The sequence below is a fragment of the Crocuta crocuta genome, unplaced genomic scaffold, assembly GCF_008692635.1.
Source record: "Crocuta crocuta isolate KB4526 unplaced genomic scaffold, BGI_CrCroc_1.0 scaffold838, whole genome shotgun sequence".
In the NCBI taxonomy this organism is placed as follows: domain Eukaryota; kingdom Metazoa; phylum Chordata; class Mammalia; order Carnivora; family Hyaenidae; genus Crocuta; species Crocuta crocuta.
The window spans coordinates 1-12,097 of NW_027529179.1; the positions used below are offsets into that span (position 1 = coordinate 1).

The 12,097-nt window shown below is 42.4% G+C and overlaps 1 pseudogene; it reads left to right on the forward strand.

Annotated features, from left to right (window-relative positions):
• Positions 1-2,206: 2,206 nt before the first annotated feature.
• LOC144226735 (Y-box-binding protein 3 pseudogene) lies at positions 2,207-3,931 on the forward strand (annotated as a pseudogene).
• The last annotated feature ends 8,166 nt before the right edge of the window (positions 3,932-12,097 follow it).

Genomic DNA, 12,097 nt, shown 5'->3' on the forward strand with positions numbered 1-12,097 from the left:
AATTAAACCTTAAAGTTGAATTAATAATTCATATCATATTAATTTTTTTAGAAAACTTTTCTTCTTGCATAAAATACACACAGACCAGAAAAGTTTAGTAGAGCTCCTTGATGTCCCCAAGACACTATCCTGTATATCATGAAAACAACAAGAGATTCAAGAGGGCATACTCAGTTCCTGACAGTGAATCTCTTTGGTATCTCTGTGTCTGGTGCTGCAGTAGTGACTATAAGGAATTCAAGAATGTAGCCGCTTTGAGGAGGGGGGAAGGCATATATTTAATCCACAAACACACATTTGTGGTGGCCCTATATTCAGCCGGTGTTGTTCCAGGCACCATGGTACTCAGAGAAGCAACTTAAAAGTGTTCACTCTTGGGGCGCCTGGGTGGCTCAGTCGGTTAAGCGTCCGACTTCGGCTCAGGTCATGATCTCAAGGTTCGTGGATTCGAGCCCCGTGCTGACAGCTCAGAGCCTGGAGCCTGTTTCAGATTCTGTGTCTCCCTCTCTGTGTCTCCCTCTCTCTCTGACCCTCCCGTGCTCATGCTGTCTCTATCTCTCTCTCAAAAAAAAGAAAACAAATTAAAAAAAAATTTTTTCAAAAAGTGTTCACTCTTTAGTGAGGTTTAGTGAGCTTAGAATCTAGGAATCTAGTTGGGAATACTAATGAGACATAAAGTTTTGTTTTCTAGTCAGCTGCAGGCAGAAGGTTACTGCATGTGGGGACAGGGGGTGCCGCTTAGTTGACGTGAAGACAACTTTTGCCCCTGTATAGGGCCAGGCTTGGGAGCCTCAACCCAGGGGAGAAAGATCATCCATGCTAGAGGTTATTTCTTGGGTTCTCCTCTGGGTTGTATGGCCTCTCTGAAAGAGGTCCCTGTTCTCTGACATCAGATGAAACAAGTGACAAAACTGTAGACAAAGGCCAGTGAGGTGTGGTGGGAAGAGACCTGAACCTGGAGTGAAATCAATCTGACATCTGATTTTAGGGTTCACCCCGTACTAAACATGTGAACTTAAGCAAGCAACTTGCTGTCACTGGGCCCGTTCCCTCATCTGTCAAGCTGAAGTAAAAACAACACCTGCCCCACTTCCTTATAGAGTGGGTTATTGCAAGGTTCAGATGCACAACACATGAGAGGTTTCTGTAAACTCCAAAGTGGTAGGCCAACTTGGCTTATTTTTATTTTTCTTATTAATGAATGAAAACTGAGTTTTCTGACCAGCTGCTGTCTACTATTTTAGCCTGCTCTATCATCACTTCTGAAAGGTTATATTTCAGACAGCTAGTTGTACCTTACCACAGTATTAGCACTGCACTTAGGCTGAATTCTTAGGGTTCCTATATAATTAAACCAGAACTCCAATTTAGGATAAAGATCATGGTCATAAACCATTTGGAGGTGGGGGAACGTTTGGACCTGCAGTTAAAACACAAGGGCAAATTCACTCAGCTCTATTTTATTCCACATGATCATTTGCTTTGTGTGGGCTCAGCAGATTTTTCAGAATATTCTAGTTAACAAAAATGTTCCCACTGAACTTCACTACTCTACAACCCTAACACTAGTCTGGATAAACCTGCACGAGTTTAGTGTCCTCTCAGTACTAGCATCCTAGCATTGGCAGGGGCTTCCCCTATCTCTAGGCAGGAAAAGAAACAAAACAAAAGTAAACAAAACAAAACAAAACAAACAACCCACAGTGGGCATCTTTTATTGGGTCTTAATTTCATGTGGTTGCCGTTCTGTCTCAACGTTATATAAAATGCCTCGCCCACATACAGAGCACACAAGGAGTTGGAAGAGGGCCAGGGTTTTGTGAGAGTATTTGGAGAGTGAAGTGCCCTTAGGAAGGCTGGGAATATCTCCAACCAAGGGAGAGAGATGGAAAGTGGGTCTTCTCTTCACATCCACTCAAGCAAGCAAGAGAGTCTTCAAGAAGACCACTCCCTAGAGCTTCAAATGAGCCCCCTCTCCATGAGGGACTACGAAGAGGCGCTGTGACGTGGCACCTGGAACACGAGGCACAGCACATCTGCCCCCCCCCACCAGCTCAAACACTCTCTCCTACTGAGTGACCCTATTGAGACGTCACCGCCCGAGGCAGCCACTGTTTGGTCCGTGTCCTGTTGCCCCAGGAGACGAGGCAGGCCTTTCCCAGAGTCTCAGAGAGAAGCCAGAGAGTCCTTGGCCCCGACCCACGACCCACGACCCTTCCTGAGCGAGGCTCCTGCCTCCAGACCTAGCCCCTCCCCACCCCACCCCACCCCCAATCGCCGAGGACCCGATTTCCCTCAAGTTCTCAGAGAAAGGAGAGCAAGGACGGCCTCATGAGTGAGACGGGAGAGGTCACCTGCACGCAGGTGACCGCCTCAGTACCCCCTCAAGCCGCGGAGAAACTCCCGGTTTCCTTGCGAGGTGGAGATCCTCCTCCCCAGACCCCAGTGGCTGGCGACCTCAGCGGAGACGCGATCCCCAAGACCACCGAGGCAGCAGGGGCCAAGGGAAAGGTGCCCAAAAAAGTCATCGCCAAGAGAGTGCGAGGCTCTGTCAAGTGGTTTAACGTGAAGAACGGGTACGGTTTCATCAGCAGGCATGATACCCAGGAAGACGTGTTCGTTCACCAGACGGCCATCACCCGGAACAACCCTCGCAAGTACCAACGCAGCGTGGGCGACGGCGAGACGGTCGAGTTCGATGTGGTGCAGGGCGAGCGGGGCACCGAGGCCGCTAACGTGACCGGGCCAGCGGGTGCCCCAGTGCAGGGCAGCCGCTTCGCTGCCAACCGCCCCCGGTTCCGCAGGGGCTTCTACATCCGCCGCCGCGGGCCACCCTCTCACGGTCCCAGGGGCGCTGAGGACGCCGTCCACGAAGGTGAGGCCAGTGGCGAAGGCTTCACCGAGGCCCAGGGCCAGAGGCGCCGCCTGCCCAGTGGCCCCCAAGACCAAAGGCTGCAGCGCTTCCCGCCCTTCCGCAGGGCCTTGGCCGGGTCTCGCCGCCCTTGGATCCTCGCTCCCACCGGTGGCCCGCGGTCCACCCACCTGCCCGCGGCCGGCCCAGCCTCAAGGCCTGAGGGCGCCCCTCGGCGGGGGCCTGGCCCCAGCTACCTGCTAAGTCGCCCTAGGGGTCGAGGCATCGTTCCTGGTCCAAGACCCTCAGCAGGCATCTCTGAAGAGCTGGAGGCGGAAGACAAGGAAAGCGGGCAAGACGCCGGAGGTCTGCAGCAGAAGCCCCCGCCACGCTACGGATCCCGCCGCCCCAACAATCCACGCCGCCGCCCTCAGCAGGTGCCCGGTGCCCAGGGCCAGGACACCGTGGGAGGAGAAGGCAAGATCGAGAAGGCCCCTGCTCAAACACCCGCTTCGGTTCCTGTGGCCAAGAAGAGCAGCGCCGCTGAGGAGGACGACGCCCGGGTCGCTGACTTCCCCTCTGCCGCCCAGGCCAAGTAACAACACCCCGGCTCCCTCCCTGGGGACTCCCTGGCCTGGGCTGCAGGGGATGCCCCCTTGAGGAGACGATGCCCTTTAAAACACTGCAGTCCAAACATCCACCTTGACTGTTAGATTTCTGCCCTGAGAAAAATACATGCCTCTTCCCCAAGGTTTGAGGATAAACTACAAGATCTATATATTTCTGAATTCCCTCTTACCATCTCTGTTGGTAATTTCCACACACACACACACACACACACACACACCACCCCACACTCATGCACACACCTCTGAATTTATTATTTTAAAAGATCTGACCAGGACCACAGCTATTATTCTGTGTCACCAGGGGAATTAGTTGAAGTATTAAAAAAGTTACTTTTATTTTTAATACAAAAACAAAGATGATCTGATATTGAAGATTATCTTACATTGCTGTGTGATATTACCTGAATGGTCATTTTTTCAATAAATCATTTCATGTTGCTTTTATCTTGTATTGATGTCGTCTGATTTAAAAACAAAACTTGTCAGCACAGAACTGTATTGAAGCAGTCCTTTCAGTCCTTTTTCTGAACCAGTTTTAGCAAACATCATACCTATTGTTCCTTCTTTTTATAAGTCATGAATTTAAGGCTAATTGTGGACTTGGGGTGGTGGGGGTTGAACATCTCAAGGGTGTTCTAAAGGGTTAGAACACAGGGAAGAACATCTCAAGGATGTTCTAAAGGCTTTAGGACACAGAGAGGGAAAAAGTGTCCCCATCACATCCTCTTGCCCTGTCATTTGAGCAATAAATCTGGAGGGTGGGCCCAACCACCCAAATTTACTGCTTAGGTATTCTATGACACATAGCTCAAAGAGCTGGACAAAACACCATCACAGGTTAAAAAAAAAAAAAAAGGCTCTCTGGAAGCAGAATTTGCTTCTATTTTTTTTTAGTGGATTTGATCTAATGCCATTTGCATGAGGGGCTAGGGTGTGTGTGGAGGAATTGGAAAGTTGCTGGTCAAAGGGTAAAATCTTTCACTTATAAGAAAAATAAGTTCTGGGGACCTAATGTACAACATAATGACTATAGTTAAGAATAACTGTGTTGTATACCTGAAATTTGCTGAGAGCAGAGCTTTAATGTTCTCACCATGACAACAACAAAATGATAATTATATGAAGTGAATTATGTGTCAATTAACCTTACTGTGGTAAACGTTTCATGATACGCGTGTGCATCAAGTTATCCCATTGTACATCTTAACGTACACAATATTATATGTCATCTATATGTCAATATAGCTAGAAAGAACTGAAGAAAATTTAAAAAAGAAAACAGGCATTGAAGCCGGAATAAATTTTGTCATGCATATTTCTGGAACTGAAGAGAAATATCTGGTCCATATTTTTCATGTGTGCTTCCTGATTTGAGTCCGTCCGAGGGGGGCTGTGCAGGATTCCTGGAAGGCTGGACAGGCAAAGCTCAGTCCGTTTCAGCCTCTTTCCCATCAGATAGAGAAGCTCCAACTGGGACTGTCATCCCTATCTTGGTTTTGAATATATAGTGGGATTGGTGGGTGGGTAAGAGGCAGGGTTGGGGGAAAGGGGTGGGCAATTCATAAATTTGAAACTAATATGATAGGGAAAAGATAGGATAAAATAGTAAGAGAGGGCAAGGTTAAGACCTGATGTCCCTGAGTGGGGAAAAACACATATCTTAAAACAATGCTGGGAGCATTTGACCACAGCAAAGCCCCTCAGGCGTAAGGTCCCTCTTAACAAAGTAACGGACACCACCTACTCCTCTTCAGGTTCCCCTAAAGAATATGACAATCAAAATACCTAGCTATAATAAATAAATCAAATTAATATGATATGAATTATTAATTCAACTTTAAGGTTTAATTTGCTGAGACCATTGTATTATTTTCATTGAAATAATCAGGTTCTGTCTATTTGTGCTGCACTTGTCTCCACCCATTCTGTGAGGCATATCATTTAATTCCTATCATTAAAAACTTGTCAGTGAAATGGACGGCAATTCAGGCTTAAGGTATACTGTCTGATCCATTATCCTTTAAAAAGCTCATCATCTAAAAATACAATCTTAAAGAAAATTAAAAAATGAAAAGCTTTGTCTGCTGTTTCAGCAACAAACTGGTGCTGAACCTAAGACAGCAGAGTCCGTCCAGGCCCATTGTAAGAGGTTACAACATTATCTACTGTGAGGAATAAATAAACTGGCGGCTTAAGGAGGGGAGGTTTAAAAATAATGCTCCAGCTGCCCCCCCCCGCCCACCCCTGCCATCCCCTTACTGAGTCACTGGCAGTTCCTGTTGAAAAGNCACACACACACACACACACACACACACTGCATCTTACTGGTTCTGTTTCTCTGCAGAACCCTGACTCATGCAGATGTCAACACCAGAACTGGTTCTAAAGAAGACAATTTCTCTCTCTCTTTGTCTCTCTGCCTGTCTCTCTGTTTCTCTGTCTCTGCCTCCCTCTCCCTCTCCCTCTCCCTCTCCCCCCCTCCAGAACTGAACGCTAAGGATGAGTTGTATGAATTGGTTGTGGGTTTCTGGTGTTGGCTCTCTAATTTGATTATATTTAAAGACACTAATAACTCTATTTCCGATAGTAAAAGAGCACACTGTTAGTCCATGGCCTGATGTGCCAATAGAGATACACAAAATATCACTATTGGATACTCCTAATCAAATATTCATACAAGGCAAGGATCTGAGAGGCCATGTACATGATACCTTAAAACATTTTTGTGAAACTGAGGAGTATAATGGGGATTGTTGATTGCTCTTAATGTCACTGGACAAAGTGGGAAAAGGATGAGCTCAGAGATTTGAATTCCTCGCTCAAGCACTTCATAAATGACCTGAAAGCTTCTATGTCTACCCTGAAAGAGACCCCTTATCTCCTGTAGCCACAGGACTGAGATGAGAGTCCCATCCCATGGCTCAATTACAATGGAACTTGAATTCCAAACCTCACTGCATATCTACCATTAAAATGTAGGCATCGATTGGGAAACAATGGGATCCTAAAGATGGGACTGGGAACATGAGGGAAGACCGTGATGAAACTGGGAACACTGAGCCCCTAGCATCATGAGTCATCATTACTAGGAGAAGCAGCCTCTCCATCCCCAGTGAGGAGAGATTAGCCCTGCATTTCCTGAGGACAGTATAGTGGAAAACATAATGCCTGAGGACGTTTCCTTGAAAGACACTGATGATGCTCCTGAGGACCCACCCACCATCACCTCTCTCTGCTTCTACACCTATAACAAGACTCAAGCCCCAACGGGCCCCTAAAGGTGAGCTAAAACGTGTAGCCCATGAGAAGGTGTGCTGCACTCCAAAAGAGCTACTAGATTTTTCTAATTCATGCAGACAGAAATAGGGAGACATGTGTGGGAATGGATACTAAGGATGTGGGATAATGGTTTAAGGAGCCTATCGTTGGATTAGGGTGAATTTATTGACATGGGCCCGCTAAGTAGAGGTGCTCCACTTAATGTTGCAGCACGGAGAGTTAGAAAGGGCTCTGAAACTTTGTTTGGTTGGGTAACACGTGATCCAAAATGTAGTCCGCAGTAAGTGAGCTAGAAATGCATGACCTGCCTTTNAAATAAATAAAAATATTAAAAAAAAAAAATTGAGGAGCCTAAAGGCAATGAGAGTAATTGTATTCCCTGGTGGCAGGGGTCAAGTGGCATCACTCAACTTCCAAAGATAAGGTGGACACGATTACCTTACCTATGTTCAAAGCATAGTCAAAGCAGGAATTAGAATAGTCTGGCTCCCAGAGGCCTATAGCATTGACTAGTTGATCATGATGTTCCTCGAAGGGAAGCGTATAAGAAGCCTACTAAACGCTTACTTGATCTGTATAGTCATGTAGACTCTTTTTTTTTTTTTTGCTATAAACCTTCTTCTTATAACATCTTTTGTTTCATTTTACCTTATTATTGTGTTTTATTTTGATCCCAATAGGGTTAACATAGAGCGTTGCATTAGTTTCAGGTTTAAAATATGATTATTCAACAATTCTACACATCACACAGTGCTCATCACAACAAGTGCACTCTTAGTCCCCATCACCTGTCTCACCCATCTCCTCACCCACTACCCCTTTGGTGACCATCAGTCTTGTTCTATATAGTTAAGGGTCTATTTCTTGGTTTCTCTGTCTCTCTGCCTCTGTCTCTCTCATCTTCCTTTCCTCATTTGTTTTGTTTCTTAAATAGGAGTGAAATCGTATAGTTTTTGTCTTTCTCTGGCTGACTTGTTTCACTTGGCATTATACTCCGTAGTTCCATCCATGTCATTGCAAATGGCAAGAACTTTTTTTGCGCCATTTCGTAAGTTTTCATAGGTTGTGTTTTTATTTGTTTACTTCAGTAATTTTTTTTCCCGATTTGTCTTTTGATTTCTTTTTGTACTTATTGGTTGTACAGGAGTGTGTGGCTTACTTTCCACACATTTGTGAATTCTCCACTATTCCTCTCCTTATTGATTGCTGGTTTCCTTCCTCTGTGGTCACAAAACGTATGTGGTATGATTTGACTCTTTAAATTTGTTAAGACTTGCTATGTGACCTAACACATGATGTGTTCTGTGAAATGTTCATACGTGTTTGGGAAAAGTGTATGTTCTGCTGCTGTTTTGTGGAATAGTCTTTGTGTTTCTCAGGTGCATTTGTCCTTTCTGGATTTCTTTTCTTGCGGGCTACCTATCCATTGTTGAAAGTGAGAAATTGAAATGTTCTAGTAGTATTGTAGTGCTGTCTATTTCTTCTTTCAGAGCTGTCAATGCTTGCTTTGTATATTTAGGTACTCTGAAATAAAATACATGTGTGTGTGTATATATATATATATATATATAATATAAACTATTATGTTTTCCTGATGAATTATTGCATTTTTCATTAGACAGTGATCGTTTTGGGTCTCTTGACATAATTTTTTACTTAAAGACTAATTTGTTTGATGTCAGTATAAGCATCCTTGGTCTCTTTTGTTTACCATTTGCATGGAATATCTCTTCCCATGCCTATCCTTTCAGCTTCTGTGTGTTCGTAAATCTAAAATGGGTCTCTTGTAGGCAACATACGGTTGGATCTTGAGGAGATTTTTGTTTCTTCTATTATTTTTACCCGTTCCACCACCTATGTGTTTCTTTTGGGCATTTAATAATTTAGGATTAGAGTATGTTGATAGGTAAGAGCTTTGTATTGTCATTTTGTTAGTTGTTTTCTGTCAAGCTTGTAGTTCTCTTGTCCCTCTTTTCCTCTTTTGCTATGTTCCTTTGTGATTTCTTTATCTTCTTTTGTACTGATATACTTTGGTTTATTTGCCTTTTTCTTTCATGTATATTCTATACTTACTTTCTTTTGGGTTACCATGAGGCTCACATAGTAATGTATCTCACAGTTTTAAGAGTCTATTTTAAGCTGATAGTGTCTTAACCTCAGTCGCATACACACACTCTGCACTCTTATCCCCCCTAAACCTTGTGTAATAGATGCCACGATTTGCATATTTCTACATGTTTCCCTTTTAACAAAATTTTGTAGTTATTCCTATTACTGATATTTTTGTATTTTAATTTTTAGTAGGATAATCTGTGGTTAACAAGCCACCACTTGAGTTTTACAGTTTTCTGAATATGGCTATATATTTACTTTTACCCATGAGTTTTATACTTTCACATGTTTTCATGTTGCTGTGCAACATCCTTTTATTTCAACTTGAACTCCCTTAAGCATTTCTTCCAAAGCAGGTCTAGTAGTGACTAATTCCCTCTGTTTTTGAGTGTCTGGGAAAATATTAGTCTCTCCTTCATTAATGAAGGGTAGTTTTGTCAGTTATACTATTCTTGGTTGGCAGCTTATTTTCGTTCAACTCTTTGATTATATCATAATACACCTGTGGCTTACAAGCTCTCTGCTGGGAAACCCACCAAAACCTTTATGAGGCTCTCTTGTACATGATAGATCACGTTTCTCTTGATGCTTTCAAAATTTTCCATAACTTGGACTTTTAACAATTGAATTATAATATATCTCTTTGTAGCTTTTAAGTTCATCCTATTGGAAGTCTTTTGGGCTTCTTGAGTCTGAACACTCTTTTTCCTCCACTGATTTGGGAAGTTTTTAGTCATTAGTTCCTTATAGGAGCTTTCTGACTCTCTCTTCTTCCCCATATGGGAACTCTGTAGTGTGTATATTGTTTCCCCTGATGGTATCCCACTAGTCACAAAGATTTCACTTGCTCTTTTTTATTCTTACTTCTTTTTGCTTCTTTGAGTGGATAATTTCAAATGACCTGTCTTCGAATTTGCTGATCCTCCCCACCGCCCCCCACAATTAAGTCACTTGTTGAAGCTTTCCTACTAATTTTTCAACTCATCGTTTTGTATTCTTCAGCTCTAGAATTTATTTTGTTCTTTGTTATTCTTTGTATGTCTCAGTTGATATTCTCATTTTGTTCATGTATTCCTTTCATTTCATTTAATATTCTATCTGTGTTCTCTTGAAACTTACTGGACTTCTTTAGGACATATATTTCATGTGTAATAATTTTTTTGTCAAGTAACTATTTAAGGTGGGTTTTGGGGGGGTTATTTTTTTCTTTTTATTGTGTCATGTCTCCCTTTTCATTGTATTCATTATTGCACACTTGAAGAAATAGCTTCAAACGTGCACATTTGAAGAAACAGCTACCTGTCCCAGTCTTTATGGACTATGGACTTGCTTTGACATGCAAAGAACTTCATTCATTACTTTCACTTCTATTACATACTGGGAGACTCTCGAATTTTTCGATGAATGTTTCTGCTCTGGACTTCTGTGTGTAGATTCCCAATTTGAGGGGATGGCTGCTTTCTTTCATTTTTCAGGAGCCCATAATCTGTGTGTGTGTGTGTGTGTGTGTGTGTGTGTGTGATATCACAAATTCTTTATCCATTCATCATTGATGGTCACCTAGGCTGTTTCCATATGTTGACTATTATAAATAATGCTACTGTAAACACGAAAGTGCATATACCATTTTGAGTTAGGGTCTTTGTTTCCTTTTGATGTATTTTCAAAAGTAGAGTAGCTGGACAATTTGGTAGTTCTATTTCTAATTCCTTGCAGATCTTCCATTGGCTTCCATACTGGCTCTTCCAGTTAACAAACCCACCAACAGTGCACAAAGGTTCCCTTTTCTCCATATCCAAGCCACTATTTGTTATATCTTATCTGTTTGATGCTGACCATTTTAACAGGTAGGAGGTGATGTTTCATTGTGGTTTCGATTGTCATTTCCCTAATGACTAATGATGTTGATCATCTTTCCGTGTGCTTTATGGCCATTTATATATCTTCTCTGGATAAAGGTCTACTTAAGTCTTTTGCCCATTTTTAACTTGGGTTATTTGCCTTTTTGATATTGAGCTGTATGAGTTCTTTATGTATTTTCGATATCAGCTCTTTATCAGGTGTATGCTTTGTGAATAATGCTTTTCCCATTTTGTAGGTTGTCCCTTCACTTTTTTGATTGTTTCTGTTGCTGTGCACAAGTATTTTAGTTTGAGGTAGTCCTACTTGCTTAATTTTGATTGTGTTGCTTGTGCTTCTAGGAGATTCATGGTTTCAGGTTTTTGAGTTAAACTGTGTGGATGGTGTAAGAGAGGGGTCTAGTTTCATTCTTTTATACGTGAATATACCATTTTCCCAGCACAATTTATTGGAAAGAGTATCTTTTCTTCATTGAGTATTCTTGGCTCCATTGTCAAATAGTAATCGATCGAATATTCTTGGGTTTACTTCTGGCCTCTCAATTCTGTTCCCTTGACTTATGCGCCTGTTTTTAAGCCAGCACCATAACGTTTTGATTTAAACACCTTCATAGTATAGCTTGAAATTAGAATGTGTGATGCCTCCCACTTTTGAACTTTTTCAGGATTGTTTGGCTATAGAGGGTCTTTGGTAGTTCCATGTAAATTTTAAGAGTGTTATTTATATAGCAAAAACTAACGCTATCAGAATGTTGATAGGGGTTGCATTGAATCTACAGATGGTTTTTGGTAACATTGACATTATAACAATATTAATGCCTCGGATCCATGAACATGGGATACCTTTCCATTTTGGACGGTGTCTATTTTTGATTTCTTTCATCAGTGTCTTGTGGTTGTCAGGGTAGAGATCTTTCACTTCCTTGGTTAAGTTTATTTCTAAGTAGTGTTTTTGATGCTGTTGTGAATGTGATCATTTCCTGTTTCTTTTTCAGATGAATTTTTCTTAGTGTACAGAAACACTATTGGCTTTTTGTTTGTTTGTTTGTTTGTTTGTTGTTTGTTTGCTAGAGGTAGAGTTGACACACAACAATACATTAGTTTCAGGTGTACAACATAGGGATGCAACAAGCTGCTACTTTATGCTATCCTCACCACAAGTGTAGCTACCATCTATCGCCATACAATGCTATTACAATACCGTTGACTATATTCCCTGTGCTGCACCTTTCATTCCCATGACTTATTTATTTCGTAACTGGAAGTCTGTATCACTCACTCTCCTTCACCCTTTTTGCCCATCCCACCCCCCAACCCATGCTTCTCTGGCAACCATCATCATTCTCTGAATTTATGGGCCTGTTTCT